This window comes from Crocodylus siamensis, chromosome 5 (assembly GCF_052110815.1).
Source record: "Crocodylus siamensis isolate JL-2025a chromosome 5, ASM5211081v1, whole genome shotgun sequence".
Classification (NCBI taxonomy): domain Eukaryota; kingdom Metazoa; phylum Chordata; order Crocodylia; family Crocodylidae; genus Crocodylus; species Crocodylus siamensis.
This window is the reverse complement of record NC_143399.1, coordinates 1-15152: the sequence shown is the minus strand read 5'-3', so window position 1 is coordinate 15152 and position 15152 is coordinate 1. Positions and strand designations below refer to the sequence as shown.

General features: G+C 53.8%; 1 long non-coding RNA gene across 1 annotated transcript; it reads right to left on the bottom strand.

Moving 5' to 3' along the window:
• Positions 1–67: 67 nt before the first annotated feature.
• LOC149863308 (uncharacterized) lies at positions 68–6340 on the bottom strand. The gene is made up of 3 exons (XR_016442594.1): positions 5473–6340; positions 2342–2460; positions 68–205 (listed from the first exon to the last, which is right to left on the bottom strand). It is a non-coding gene; the product is annotated as an uncharacterized LOC149863308 (long non-coding RNA).
• Positions 6341–15152: the final 8812 nt, after the last annotated feature.

Sequence of the window (15152 nt, the reverse complement as noted above, 5' to 3'; positions counted from 1 at the left end):
ATTTATTTTTAGCTGATGTTGTCATTGTAGTCTGTTGTGGTTAGAGGTGGGAACAAACTTGTGGGCAGGGTTAGGGGATGCCTGTCATGACAACAGGGCTACATGCAAGGGAAGATGAGGTTCAAGGCACAGCAGTTGCCTCTGCTCCTGCAATGACTGCACTCGGTCTGGTGCCAGCAGAGCAGGTCTCAGGTCCAGTTGCACCCTAGTGAGGTAAAAGGGCAGCACTACGTTGGGTGCATGTATTGTGCCAATGTGGCACTCTTGAGAGTCCTCTCATGAAGTACCATCCACCCTCCTTTCCTGTCCCCGCCCTTCTTATACACACTCACTCCTGCTCCCCATGTGCACTTCTAGACAACCTGCTTTCTTTTAGGAAGATGTAATACCATCTCACAGGACAAGGGTTCACAGAACACAGGCGCACCTATGCTTCCTTCCAGACATGTGCAGGAGCCTTCTCACCCCTTTGCCTTTTTTGCATGTGAATGCTCTTTGCATCCGGGATGGCTGTGAATTTTTATGGAAGCTTTTGTGCAACTCATCTGGCAACTGAACACTTTTCTGCAGGGTTCTTCTTTCACTTGAGGGCTGAATGTCTATCTGCTGGAATCCACCCCAAATTGCTGTCCAGAATTGCTGCAGCAAAGGAGGCAAAACGCCTCCTAGGGTTTCTCATTGTCCAGCAAAAGGAAAGGCTTCCACTACTGCAGAGCAGTGCATCTTAGGGGGGGGGGAAGTCAGATTTGAAACATTTTCTTTTAATTAACTCTCATAAGAAGTGCCAGACTGTGCAAGACCAGTGTTCCATCTAGCCTAGTACTCCAGCTTTCCTGGTGGCAGAAGTAGATGCTATACAGAGAGATTACTGAACTGGATATCTTAAGTGATCTGTCCCCTGTTCAATACCCTTTGTTGGATCCACCACTTATTGGGTTAGTGATGCCTGTGGAAGTGTCTACAGCCATATGTTCAATAGCCATTAATAGATCAATCAGCCAAGAATTTATGCAGTTCCTTTGTGAACCTGTCCACACCCTTCATTATTTTATATACCTTTATGCTATCCCTCATGTGGTGGACGGTGAACGGGTTGTACTCAGCCTGGCGAGAGGTGAGCAGTGGGGTACCCCAGGGCTCTGGCCTTGGGCCTGCACTGTTTAACATCTTCATCAGTGACTTGGACAAGGGGGCGGAAAGCACACTGTCCAAGTTTCCTGGTGACACTAAGATGTGGGGTGAGGTGGACACACTTGAAGGGAGAGAGAGGCTGCAACTAGATTTAGACAGACTACAAAAGTGGGCAGATGAGAATAGAATAGGGTTCAATGTAGACAAATGCAGGGTGCTGCACCTTGGGAGAAGGAATCCACAGCGTACATAAAAGCTGGGGAGTTCCCCTCTTGAAAGCACAGAGGCGGAACAGGATCTTGGAGTCATTATTGACTCCAAGATGAACATGAGCCACCAATGCCAGACCGCAGCCAGGAAGGCCAGACATACCTTGTCATGCATCCAAAGATGCATCTCAAGCCGGTCCAAAGAGGTGATACTCCCCCTTTATGCGACACTGGTCAGGCTGCAGCTGGAGTACTGCGTCCAGTTCTGGGCACTGCACTTCAAAAGGGATGTGGCCAGCCTGGACAGGGTTCAGAGGAGGGCCACCCGCTTAGTAAGAAAGCAGCAGGACAGGCCCCATGAGGAGAGACTGAGGGACCTGAATGTGTTCAGCCTCAGCAAAAGGAGGCTGAGGGGGGACCTGATGGCTGCCTACAAACTCGTTAGGGGAGATCAACAGCAAACAGGTAGAGAGAGCCCTTTTCTCCCCAGCACCGCCTGGGGTGATGAGGAACAATGGTAATAAGCTGATGGAGAACAGGTTTAGGTTGGAGATCAGGAGGCAATATTGTACAGTTAGGGTGGCCAAAATCTGGAACCAGCTTCCCAGGGAAGTGGTCCTCACCCCTACCTTGGGCAAATTCAAGAGGAGGTTGGATGATCACCTGTCTGGGGTCTTGTGAACCCAGCATTCGTTCCTGCCTGTGGCAGGGGATCAGGATAGATGATCTGTTCAGGTCCCTCCTGACCCTAGCTACTAAAAAACTATGAAGAATTCTTGTGACATCTTGTGTGGCACCAACAGCATGGTTAGGATGGAGAGAAGCAGTTTTAGGCATCACTGTCCCTTTCTTCAGTCCTACAGTTGGGTCAAGGACAGGCTTTGGTAAAACTGAGGCTCAGCAAGGCCTCGGCTTCTAGCAGGCTTCCCCACCCATCTTCTCGCTTTCTTAGTGTAACAATGCTGTTTTGGCTTCTAAGTTCCCTCACTCCCTGTTCTTACCAACAGCTCGGTACCGTCGGGCCTCCACCAAGACAGGACTGCAGCCAGTCTGTGATCGAAATCTTGCAGGCAAGCATGGGTACAGAAATAACATGCAGCTACGGTTCCCTTGATTAGCCCTGAAATGCAAAAGGCAGGTACCATTACAATGCCTGTAATTATGGCCACCCAGTCAGCTAAGAGGCAGGAAACCAAGCTGTGGCCTGAGCTTGCCTGTCCTACCCCAGAGGTCCCCCACGCAGTAACATAGCACCATGCAGGTCTCCCCAGCTGGGGTGGGAGATGGTGGGGCTGACTGGCAGCAGGTCTGGAACTGGTGCAGTTTCTCTCACTTTTGCCCTCTGACCCACCCCCTCATGCAGACACCTGATGCAAAGGTCTGTGGTAGGAGTGATATGCAGACACCTGGGGGCTGGGCTGAAGGCCTTGTTCTGTGTAATTTGGTCTAGTTCAGGCACTCTTCTTCTTTGGCTGAGTGGGTTACATCTCACATCGGTAGAGGTTTTGGGGGTTATGGCATTAGCGCCAAGCCTGGGCCGGGGTGCGCGGTGCGGGCGGCTGGCAGGAGCCGGGTGCTGCGGCGGGTGGCCCGGGAGCTCTTCCTGGGGGGGGCCTGGGCGGGATCCGCCGGGCCGCCCTCAGGCCTCGGCGCGGCAGCGGGAAACCGTAGGTGCGGCTGGCTCCGCCAGGACTGGGCGGGCCCGGGCCCAAGGGAGGCGCCGCACCCCGGTCTGTGCCGCGGAGCCCCGGCGGCCTCTACCAAGTCTCCCTCCCCGCGGTCTCGGGGCTCCTGTTCAGTTGACCAGCGCGTCACGTGACCGGAAGCGGGGGGGCTCAACGGGCCGGTCTTGGGGTGCTGGAGGCGGGGAGCTGTGGCCGAATCAGGGGAAGGCTCAGCACTCCGGGGAGCGACGGGCTCCTGGCGCGGGGCTCCTCTGCGGGCTGGTCGTGCTTGGTGCTCCTGTGCCGGGGCGCTCCTTCCCCGTTTTCATTTTGTTAAATCGCTGTTTTCCCTCCCCTCCTCCCAGCTGGGGCGGGCGCGGTGGCGCTGCCCCGTGGGCTCCTCTCCCTCCAGGGCCTGGAGGCTTCTGCTTTGGGAGCCGTTGGCTGAGACCTGCCCTCGGTCTGAGTCCTAGCCTGAGAGTGGTGTTAATCACCCGGGTTAATGGCCTTGAATGTGGGGGGGTCTCTCTGCCGCGGTGTCTGAGGAGAAAGGGGGTCCGCAGGGCCCAGGTGCGGGGACTCTGGGCCCCCTGCGTGTGCTGGGCCTTGGCCCGAGGTGCCCCCAGCTGCACCTGTCCTGTGCTGTCCTGCCAGGGAGCGGGGCAGGCAGGCTTGACTGGGTGCCGGGAGCCAGCTGTGGCCAGCTGGTCTCAGGGCCTGACAGAAACGTGTATCTTGTGTGGGGCTGGGGGGTGAGCAGTCCCAGGGTGGGATGGTGTCCTGAGCGTCACGCTTGCAGGCTGTGGTTTTCCAACAGGGGCCTGCAGTGCCCGGGGCTGTTTCTGCCTGTGGCACCAGAGAGAGTCTGCCCTTGTGTGTCAGTCACACCTAAACTTCCCGAGTAGGGGCTGGCCCTGGCTTTCAGGTGCCCAGCTTTTCTCTCTCGACTGGCAGGGCAGAAGCTTGATCATGCGTCTGCTGGCAGTTGCTGTTGCCCAGGCCTGCTGTCATGGGCACTGCTTAGAATCACAGAATCAGCGAGTTGGGAAGGACCTGGACAGATCATCTAGTCTGACCCCCTGCCACGGGCAGGAAGGAGCACTGTGGGTGGCAGAGGTCATAAGACCCCAGCCAGGTGCCTATCCAGTCTCCTCTTGAAGATTTCCAGGGAAGGTGAGAGCACCACCTCTCTGGGAAGCCTATTCCAGGCTCTGGCCACCCTTACCGTGAAGTAGTTCTTCCTAGTATCTAACCTAAACCTATCCTCCCTCAGCTTGTGGCCATTGTTCTGGTGACTCCAAGGGGGGCCCTGGTGAACAGACTTTCTCCGAGTCCCTGCTGGTGGCCCCTGATAAGGTTGTAGGCAGCCACAAGATCCCCCCTCAGTTTCCTCTTGCGGACACTGAAGAGATTCAGGTCCCTCAGCCTCTCATAGGGCTAGCCACGGAGGCCCTCAGCCATACGAGTGGCCTCCTCTGGACCCTCTCCAGGTTCCCCACATCCCTCTTGAAGTGCAGCACCCAGAACTCGACACGGGACTCCAGCTGCGGCCTGACCAGTGCTGCATAGAGGGGGAGCAAGACCTCTCTGGACCCGTTAGTGATGCCCCTGTTGATGCAGGACAGGGTGCGGTTGGCTCTGTGTATTCTTCATCACATTGGCAACTCATATTCACCCTGGAGTCAATCTTGACTCCAAGATCCCTCTCTGCCTCTGTGCTGCAGAGAGGGGCAGCCCCTAACCTATAACCATAATGCTGGTTCCCTCTTCCCAAGTGCAGCACCCTACTTCTTTGTTCTATATTGTCTTTACTGCAGTTTTTAATATTAGTTTGCTAGCTGCAGCCCGCAAAACACTAGGAATTATATTGTTCTTGCAAAAGTATTTATTGAAGTACAGGATTTTTAACAGTCATGCAGAGGCCATGCAAGCACCTTGGGCTTGTGGCAGGCCAGTAGGGGGTGCTCCTGCGTTGAGCTGCCCACCTCCCTGCGCCCGACCACATGTCAGGCTCTGAATGCCTCCCTAGGGGCGCCTTATGCTTGGCCAACCCCTCTCCCGGAGCACACTCGCTAGTCTGGGGGCAACGCGCCGCCACCACCCCGGGATAGGACTGCCTCAGCCCTGTGTCCTCGGGGAAAACACAGGCCTAATAGTCTGACAGGTACTGCACCCAGTACAGGTACTTGGGGCACTTCCCCAAGTCGGGGGCAAAAAGTAAAGTCTCCCTTAGTCCACAGACCTAAGGGGTCTCTTAGGCATAATTTAGACCCACCCCTCAATAAATCTCCCACGCCAGTCAGAAAGGAGAACTTTATTGATTACAAGGGGTAGGGTAAACTAGGGTACAGGATTGAGCAATATCTTAGAAATCCTAAAGAGCAAACAGTGTGGCTGAGGTAGCCTTTTGATTACGCATCTGTGTTACTGCCAGCTAAATATCTAATCAGATTGAGTAGCTTACTCACAAGCATCTTCCAAAGGCAGGTGAAGTTTCCTTTTGGAGGCAGGCAGTTCCTTGCTCATGAGTTTTGGGGTGAGAGAGAGAGCTAGTTTCAGATGGTAAAGCTCCTCTGTGTCCCCTGCATGGCTACTGCTTCACCTCATGACCCAAGAGAGAGACTGCCTCCTTCCCCCTCTAATTTATATAGCCCCTGTGACCTCATTCACCTGGTCCAGTGGAGGTCAGCCCCAGTTGGCTGTCAGCCAACCAATTTGAAATACATCACCTGTTACGAGGCAGATTCCAGCTCCCCAGGTAGAAACCCCTTACCCAGGTAACTGATGCAAGTCACATAGGTATAGGGAGCAGGTTTCCCCTTCCCTCAGGAATGCAGCCAGCTCAAGTTACCTAAATAGACAGGCTGAGGGTGTGGTCCCCTGTGTGCAGGGCCCCCCCTAATCAAATGGTTGCAGCTCAGAGATTTTAGTCACAGTGCAGAGATTTTGGGGAGAAACCAAGGTGGCTTTCTGCCACAATGCCAATGTTTGGACCGTGAGCTGAGGTAGAGGTGAAGCGACCTAAAGCCACAACGATTTAGGAGGTGGAGGATGCTGGCGACTGCGCACCCATGGTGACTTCTGGGTCAGCTGGAAGGAGGCCTCTGCCCTTTTGCTGGAGTTGTGGGCATAAGCAGTGAGTAAGATGTTACTTGGAGTGGTGTGGGATTGTGTCCCAGTGGGGCGATTGTTTGTGCTTTGCCTTTGTGTTTGGTAGCAAATTTGCCTGTGTGCCCTCAGGAGGTGCCTGTGTACCCCATGCAAAGAGGAAGGCCGTTGGGGATGAGGGTGGGCTGGAGAAGGAGCAGAATTATGCTAGGTTGGGTGAGTGTTGTCTCTAAGGGCTGAGGCTTTTGTCATGGTTGAAGGTGTGTGCCCTGGCCAGGCACTCTTTGGGGAATTTGAGCTGGGTGGGTGGGGTGGCAATTGTACCTGACGGTCCCTTCTTCTGTTTGCTTGTGCCCTTTGGGGTGAACTGCCTGTTCTGTCACTTGTAGGATCCTGCCCTGTGTGGAGGGAAATGAATGCTGGTTCAGGGAGTGGAGCTGAGCGGTGCCATTGGAGGCTGAAGCAGGAGGAATCAAATGCTGTGAGGTGTGTTGGTGCTGGATGGGCAGATCCAGTAGTTGGTAAGAGCTTCCTTGGAGTAATCTGGGGTTGTTTGAGTCTGGTAGTTATTTCTGCTTTGCCCTTTGTAGTTTTTTGCACTGAGGTTTTTCCTTTGTGTCTGCAGCAGGTGCCTGTCTCTGGAATTGGGAGGGGATGGTGGTGCAGTGGGGATGTCAGCTGTGGTACGTGCTGGCTTTTGGGGCTGAGGCCTTCCCCCTGCTGTCTGTGTACCCTGTGCAGTGTGTTGAGGTGCTCCCTTGGCTGCCTGTGTGGGGTGGGAATTTCCCAGGTGGTTCCCTTGTCCCATGTTTTGTTCTTCCCCTTCGGGTGAACGCTTCTTCTCTGTTCTCTCTAGAGTCCTGGTGTGTATGGAGGGAAAGGTTGAGGGCAAAGGGACTGGAGCAGAGAAGTGCTAACGGAGCCAGAGGATCGGGATGCCAGAAGGTGTTTTGTGTTTGGGAAGGGAGGGAGGGGCTGCCTGGGTGTGGTGGGAAGGCTGAGGCAGGGTGTTGTGGGGTTTGAGGTTCCCTTCCTTCTTTGTGGTGGCATGCTGTGGCCAGGGGTCCCTCATCTGGCTCTGCATGAGGCTTATGCATCCCTGCCAGCCCCTGCCACTAGCTGTTTGGGGACCCTCAGCTGGGTTAGCTCCAATATTTTCATGCTGGTGTGGTGTCTAGCCCTCTCCAGGTTTTGCTGAGCCACAAGTTTTTGTCTGAGTTACTGCCAGCTGTCCATCTTGCCACAGGCTCTGCCACCAGTGCTGGGAATGGCCTGTCTTGTGTCTGTGTGCCTTTCTGTTCGTCTTGTTGTCTTCAAAGTTGCTGCAGCCTTTCTCTGCTGTTCCCAGAACTGGCAGGAGACCTGTGTTTGCACATCTAAATCGCTTCCCTTGCTATTGAAGGGAAAGGCCTGAGAGGGGTGTGGCTGTCCTGTTACAGCTATGGGTTGGGGATTAGGGGGATAAGCTGTGTGTGCAGTCTTGGCAGGTTGCAGCCATTGTCCCCAGTGCTGTGAGGCCTCTGAGTTGTTGATAGTGGCAATTGCCTTTTCTTTTTTGTGTGTGGAAGAGCCATCTTGTGAAGGCTTCTGGCCTATGAAGTACACGCTGAGAAGATGAGGTGAAGAGCCCCAGAGATGGTGGAGGAGGAAGTGGGCAGCCCTGTTGCAACTTCCCGATTTGGCATGGTACGAGGCCTCTACCTTGATGGTATCTCCTGGCTGGAGCGTGTGGTGCCTCTGAGCTCCCTTGGAGCAGCGTGATGTGTTTGTCTTCCTGCCTCACCACTTGTCCCACACTTGTTCTTTCATGTTTCCAGGAGGTTTTGTGTCTGTACCTTTGCAGGTGGTGTGGTCCCATTACCTCTTCTGGCTGTGAGGACAACTGGATAAGGAGCAGCATGATTGTGGCTGTGGTGAGCAGTGGCTGTTGGAGATGAGGGTTCTCCTGTGGTGGCTGTGCCCCGTGTAGGCTAGGTGACTTCTTGATTGTCTGTGACTATCCAGCTCAGGCTGGCCAGAGGCAAGTGTTTGAGAGCTCAGGTAGTGGGTAGAGGTGCTGGGTATATGTGCTGGAGGTTTGGAGAGGAGCTTCTCTTGGGTTTGACTTGGTTCCCTTGTGTCCCCTGTTTGGGGTGACGAGGGTTTTGTTCTTTTTCCAGTGGTCTTGGTCTTGTGGGGGTGAAGGATGCAAGGGCATGTTGTGATGGAAGATGGAGGAACCAGGGTGCTGAAAAGTGGGTTTGGTTAGAGTGGGGGGGTGGAGTGGCTGGTTTGCTTCGGTGATAGTTGGTGGGGGGTGGGGGCGGGAACCCCTGGTGTCAGATAGTGTCTGGAGCTCCAGGGTTCCCAGGCGATGGTGCAGAAGAGAAGATTGTGGCCCTCAGGCTTGCCCTGAATTGGGCAGTGTAAGCCTGGGTTGCGTTTAGCCTGGCTGCAAGTCCTGAGTCTTTGTAAAGGCTGAAAATAGCCTCTGAGTATTTTGGGGGTTTCAGGTTTTGCTTCTTGTATGTGGGTACAGATGTTGCCCTTGGATGTGCTGGGGTGGAGGAGTTGGTGCCAGTCTCTGCCTGGGTGCTGCTGCTGCCACTGGCCTCCCTTCATTGTCTCTTGGGGTGTCACTAGTGGTTCTTTCTATTTTGATGTTGAAAAGAGCAAAGTGCTTGTTTGTTTTGTTTGGTGCTGTTTGTGTGTGTGTTTGTGGCATCTGTTTTCTGCCTGTTTGTTGTGACACTGACAATGTTTTCTTCCTGGTGGTTTGTTTTGTATGTGGCTGTTCCCTCCTCAGGTCTGCTGAGCCTTTTGTGTGTGTAACACATAGAGGAAGTTGTGGGCCAGGGTGGAAAAATAAAGCAGATATGGTTCTGGTACCTGCTGGATTGAGTTTATTAATTAATAACTTTTTTCCCGGGGGGCAGGGCTGGGTGCTCGTGGCCTGTGCGGTGCCAGGAGTGTCGCACGGGTATGGGCAGGGGCACTCCCTGTGGCTGGGCCCTGGGTCCTCATGTCAGGGAGGGGACTGTGGGCTGAAGCAGTCCCAGGCTGAGGGCAGGGTGCGGCAGGGCTGTCCCCTCCTGCCCGGTGTGGCCCGCGGGGGTGGCACTGAGCTCTTTCCCAGTGGTCGCCCCGGCTGCTCCCCGCGGTCCGGGTTTTTTGGGTGCTGCAAGAAGAGCGAGATTCCTGCGCATGGCTCCATGGGGTGGGCGGGGAGGGGCTGAGTTGTGGGGTATCACGTGACTGGGCCACGGGCGGCAGTGGGGAGTGGCCCCGGGCGGTAGGTGGCGCTTGGGGAGGGGAGGGGAGTCTCCTCCATGGGGAGTGGGGTGGCTTGGCAGTGGGGCCTGAGAGCTATGTGGCGTGTGTGTGGGGAGAGCCCTGGGGGTGGGGCGGGAAGAGATTGCAGCTCCGCGTGCTGCCCCCCCCACCCCTCAGCTGTCCGTTGTGGGGTGGGGGGAGACCCAGGGTGGGGGGTTGCTGCTGCTGGGGAAAAGGGTTGACCAGCTACTATGTAGCACCCATACACTGAAGGGTGTGCCCATACATTGAAGAGCACTGGCCACGTCCTGTCTTTGGGCTCGTTCCTAGCCGCGATCAATTCAGCATAGAATGAGGGACTGTCAGCATGTGAATTTATTGCTCTGCAGAGGGGCCACCCAGTGTCACAAGGACAGAGCATTCCCCTGAACTGAGTTTACAGCTTGGTATTTATGCATTACACATTACATTGTTGCATTCCAGTTTTTCCACTTGCCATTAGAAAGTTACAAAATACTTAGGCTGGTTGAGACCGGTTCTGTGGTTTACACATTTCGCTTACTGTCAGCAAGAGGCGGATCTTCAGTCTTGGGTTATCTGCCTCTCATGATTATATAGCCATTTTTCTCTTACAGTTCCCCCCTTTCAGCTTTGAGCTCTAGCTCAGTGGTTGACATCAGGGGTTGCCATTTTTGAGAGTGCATGACGTACTTGTTCTGCATTGTACTTGCATGCAGCCTTCTTACATAAGCGATAATACAAGATGCAAACATACACACTATAATGAATATAGCAAGTAAAGAAAGCAGGGGGGTTAAGAAAGAACTTAGCCATCCAAATGAGCTAGCCAAACTGCTAAACCAGTTACTACTGGCTAAGGCTACTCTGTTAATGTTAGTGGCTATAGTTTTAATTTTTTTAATCTGTTCCTCAAGTGGAATGGAGACATTGGGGATAGCTTGCATGACAGGTATCCGCAATTTAAGAGGTGTCTAATGGGTTTTTAACATGCCATGTGTCTCCTACAGTCCTTGAAAGTCTTAAGGTTGGAACAGCTTGCTTATCTGGTGGTGCTGGTGATGCTGGCTCTTTACCGGGCTACAAGTGGCTATGGTGGACCCAGGATTCTCTTTTGGCGACTTTGACTGCAGTGTGAGTCGTCACAGGACTTGAAAGGGTCCGTCCCAATGTGCTGCTAAGCAGTTCTGTCGTTGACGTTTCTTGATTCACACCCAATTGCCGGGTTGGTATGGATGAAGGTTGGTGTCCAGGGGTACTGGTTGTACCAATGCTGCGGACCTGTGAAGAGAACTGAGAAAATGCTGTGATGATAAGACATAATCAGTTAATTTTTCATCTCCCCCAAACAGGCTTACATGCAGACTTTGCCAGTCTTTGTACAAAGGTGGGGGATGACCAAACAACAGCTCTTAGGATGATAGATTTAGGGGTTTGCATGGCTTGGTTCTAAGGGCAAATAACACAATGGGCAAAGCTTCAGGCCATTTTAATTTGGTTTTGGCACAGATCTTTCCTAAAAGGGTTTTCAGGGATAGGTTAAACCTTTCTACTTGACCTGAGGATTGTGGGTGGTAAGGGGTGTGAAACTGTGCTTGAATTCCTAAAGCTTTGTATACTTCTTGCAATATTTTTTCAGTAAAGTGTGAGCCTGGATCTGATTTAATAACTTCAGGGAGTCTGAATCTTGGTACAATGTCTCTGAGGAGGGCTTTGACTACAGTTGAGGCATCCGTCAACGAGTCCAGTCATTGAATGGTCTGTACACGGCCAGCCGGCAATCCCTGACTGGAAGCGCCCTCACTCTGGAGCTGTACGCGTCAAAATCTGCCTGCCATGACTTTGATGGTTCCTTGGTTCAGTGTTTTTCTTTTTTCTGATGTGCGCATGTCCAAAAATGAGACTTCCAGTCACCCAAAGTGCGAGATCCTTGAGGGCTCCTTCCTCCCCTACACCCTCGCCCGGACCTCCATGAACAAGTCCTGGTTCTCCCCCAAGTCCCCCCCGGTGCGTGGGAGGGGCAATGTCTCGAATACAAAAGAAAAAATTAGCAACCGCAAGCCAAACAGATGGTTCCACCCCCGGGACTCTGGTTCCGTGTTCCTGTGGTTGTCAGCTTCAATAAAGTCACAAGTCTCCTATCTAAGGAGTCCTCTCCTCCCCCTTACCGGGGAGGGCTGTCCGCCCCCTTAGGGTCTTTTCCCTCCTGGGGTGGTTCCGTCTCTCGCCACAAGCGAACTGTGGCCGGGGCCAGTCGTCCTATCCTCCGGACTACCCACCGAGTAGTCCCAGTTGGGGTTAGGTGACTCCGGCCGTCACAGTTCCCGCGATTAACTTCGGGGTGTATCGCCCCTGATGTCTCGCCCCTCCGGGACCTTACCCCTGCCCCAGAACGTTGGGCACGTGTCGGCGTGCCTCCGCCACACTGGACTCCTGCTGGTGATCCGCTCCCATCCCGGCTCTTCCAGTCCCTCTCCTCCCTGTTCCGGCATCCTTTAAGCCAGCCAGTTCCGCCACACACCTGAAATGAGTAACCGCCCCGCCCTCCGGGGCTAGGGGCGAGTTGTTGCTGCAGAGGCTCCCGCCCCGCGGGTCTCGGGGCTTGTCAGCTCCACTGCTCTTGCACAGCATCTGTTTATGAAGTGGGGGAAGCCTCTGGCCATCCGGTGAGCTGGTCGATTACTACTAGACAATGTTTATAGTGGAGGGCTTTTGGTAGGTCTATATAATCAACCTGGAGCCTTTGGAATGGCAAATAGGCCCATGGCCTTCCCCCTTTGTGAGGGCTTTTTTTGGTTATGTGATTATGTGCTTGATATGTGGGGCAGGAGTTGGTAATCCTGGCAGCTTCTACATAAATACCGGGCATGAACCAGTTGCAGAGAACACTGCATGCTAGGTTTTCTTTACCAGAGTGGTTTAAGCGATGGGCTCCTCGGGCAGGTGTGTGGAGAATAGCTCTGGGGGCAATAGGATGCCCGTCAGGTACCCGCCAGATGCCATCTGCCCCTTTATAGATTCATAGATTCATAGATGCTAGGGTCGGAAGGGACCTCAATAGATCATCGAGTCCGACCCCCTGCATAAGCAGGAAAGAGTGCTGGGCCTACATTACCCCAGCTAGATACACTTCCAACCTTCTCTTGAATACCCCCAGGGTAGGGGAGAGCACCACCTCCCTTGGGAGCCCGTTCCAGACCTTGGCTACTCGAACTGTGAAGAAGTTCCTCCTAATATCCAATCTAATTTAATGCCTTCATATTTGGTCTTTCAGTCCTGGACTTCTGTTGGTTGGAGGTGCTGGTAAATGGAGGTTGGGCTGGATAACGCGATGCATAAAAGGCGGGAGTTAGGGTTGTTAGAAACGGGTTGAATGGCCTACGCCTTTGCTGCTGCATCAGCCATATTGTTTCTGGCGGTGACTTCAGTACTGTCCTTGGAATGGCCTGGACAGTGGACAACTGCAATCTTGTTGGGTAGCAGGATAGCATTCAGAAGATTGTTGACTTCCGTGGCATTACCAATTGAGTGTCCATTCGAGGTGAGGAATCCTTGTTGCTTCCATAGTTGGCCGATTGCCTTTAAAATTTTGGGATCACCTTACCTCCGACTCGGGGCCGCCTGCTCCCTTGACAAGGACACCGAGGGGAAACTTACCCTTGTTTTGCCGGCTGGACATTGTCGCGGGGCAGAGAGCTAGGGTCCCATCTGGGTCACCAGTTTGTTGGGGAAAAGGATTGACCAGCTACTACGTAGCACCCATACACCGAAGGGTGTGCCCGTACACCGAAGACCACTGGCCACTTCCGGTCTTTGGGCTCGTTCCTAGCTGCGATCAATTCAGCATAGAACGAGGGAATGTCGGCATGTGAATTTATTGCTCGGCAGAGGGGCAGTGTCAGAAGGACAGAGAGTTCCCCCGAGCTGAGTTTAAAGCTTGGTATTTATACATTATGCATTACATTGTTGCGCGCGCATTCAGGTTTTCCCACTTGCCCTTACAAAGTTACAAAATACGGTACAGAACAAGCTTAGGCTGGTTGAGACCAGTTCTGTAGTTTACACATTTCGCTTACTGTCAGTAAGAGGCGGATCTTCAGTCTTGGGTTATCTGCCTCTCATGATTATATCTCTGTTTTTCTCTTACACTGCTGGCCCTCGTGCTGCCCAGGCAATGGTCCTGCGGGCACGCTGTCGTCCGTGCTGCTGGGGGCGCTCCCTGTGGCCGGAGCACCTGGCCCCGCTCGTGTTGCTCTCCCGGCAGGTCCCAGTTGGGGGGGGGGGGGGCGTGGGTGTGTAGGGGGCCGCGGAGCCCCAAGCTGACTGCCGCCCCGGGGCTCTGTTTCGGATCTCGTGTCGGGGATGTGGTGCAGGGTGGGGAGCAATGCACTTGCAGCTGCCAGCCTGCATCTGTGCCTGCCTGGGTTATAAATGTGGGGGTTCTGTGCCCCCTTGCTGTGCTTGGGAGTGTGTGCAGTGGCAGGGGGTAACTTCCCCACACCTCAACTAGCTGCCTGGGGCTCAGTTCTGCCCTCTGTCCAGGCCCTGTGGCTGCACATTCCTGCCTGGGATCCCATACATATCTGTCATGCAGCCTTGTCTGACACTTTTCATCTGGTGGTGCCTGCGTGTGTGTGTGCGCACACATGCAGGCACCACCAGATGAAGAGAGGGATGTGGACAACATGGAGAGGGTCCAGAGGAGGGCCACTAGTATGATCGGGGGCAGCAGGGCAGGCCTTATGGGGAGAGGTGACGGGACCTGAACCTGTTCAGCCTCCACAAGAGAAGGCTGAGGGGGGGATCTAGTAGCCTGTTACAAACTAGTCAGGGGGGATCAGCAGGCACTGGCGAAGTCTCTGTTCCCCTGAGCACTGCCAGGAGTGACCAGGAATAACAGTCACAAGCTGGTAGAGGGTAGATTTAGGCTGGATATCAGGAGGTGCTACTTCACGGTCAGGGTGGCTAGGGTCTGGAACCAACTTCCAAGAGAAGTGGTGCTGGCTCCTACCCTGGGGGTCTTAAGAGGAGGTTAGATGAATACTTTGCTGGGGTCGTTTGACCGCAGTAATCTTTCCTGCCATGACGGAGTCAGACTAGATGATCTACTTAGGTCCCTTCCGACCCTTGAAACTATGCATGGGCTGCCCACTGCCTAATTGCCTTCCTGTTGGAAAAGGAAGGAATGTGCAGGGAGCTGAACACCTGGCTCATGGCATATTGCAGTTTAATAAAACAGCTCTGGTTTCTTTGACTTGTTTGACACCTGACAGCGCAGAGACCAGTGGTGAAGGTAATATCTTAAGAACTGCCTGCCCTGTTACCCTATCTGTCCCTGCTGGCCCCCACTAGCTGCCCCCTTTTTCCGGCTGCCTGCCTTTACCCCTGAACACCCTTGGTCTTGGCCCCTTCATCTGTTGCACTAAGGCAACCAGCCTGTGCCCCACCCCTAACAGCTGTGCCTTTTAAGGCCCCTTTCTGATATCCCTTTAACACCCTGCCCCATGTCCCTTAAACTCCTTGGGAACTCACAATGTAAGATTAAGATATGTTGGAGAACACTAAGGTACCCTCAGAGTTCTAATGCCTGTGCATTAATAACATGGTTTACTTGCTGAATTTCTGTCCATTCACACACCTGGCATGCAGCGCCATACTTAGAGGAACCCTTGGTGGACCCATCTGATGCTAACCATGCCGGTTATGTTGTTCCATAAAGGAGAATGCGGTCCTGGAAGGCTGGCGCTGGTTGGGAGTCTTCTTGGAACTG